Source organism: Alligator sinensis, unplaced genomic scaffold, assembly GCF_000455745.1.
Source record: "Alligator sinensis unplaced genomic scaffold, ASM45574v1 scaffold1046_1, whole genome shotgun sequence".
In the NCBI taxonomy this organism is placed as follows: domain Eukaryota; kingdom Metazoa; phylum Chordata; order Crocodylia; family Alligatoridae; genus Alligator; species Alligator sinensis.
Window position 1 is genome coordinate 1,874,621 of NW_005842174.1, and position 684 is coordinate 1,875,304.

Genomic DNA, 684 nt, shown 5'->3' on the forward strand with positions numbered 1-684 from the left:
TCTGATTTCAGCTACTCAGATCTTACTCAATGTGAAGCTGGGCTTAGCAAAGTCCTTAGCGTTTCCTTTTTCAAACAGCTCTCTTGCTCAGTCTAGTTTAGTACTATTATCCAGGCCCCGGTACCAGAACATACATGCAATGCATCCCCCGATCCTTATACACACGTGCCCTGCTGCCTTCTCCATTGCACATATGGGGAATAGAGGCACCGAGAGTGGCTAAGTTGTTTGCCTAGGTACACAAAGCCTGCAAGGGGCAGCTCTCCTTCTCCTGAGCTCCAAGCTAGTGCCCTTCTCACAAGAGGATCCTGTCTGATCCCAGCTCCAACATGCTGCATTGCCACCAAATTACCTCTACCTTAATCTCTCCACAGGGACAGACAGTCACAAACTCCCAGAACAGGTTCCAACCTTCTCACCGGCTACGGCAAAGCCTGCTCCATTTTGTTCTTCTCCCTTTTATTAAGGACACGCTTCCACACTCTTTTCACAGTACTTAAATTAAGTTTTCAAGGTTAATTGCCCAATTTGATGTCTTTGGTTCAATAAATAATTCAGAGACAGTTTACTTCCTTTCATGTAAAGATGCCTACTGAGAGTACAGCAAGCAGGCACTTCCTTTGCTGTGCTGTTAGCTATTGGGTAGAAGGGATTTTTCTCATTTTTGGAAGCACTTACGCTCTT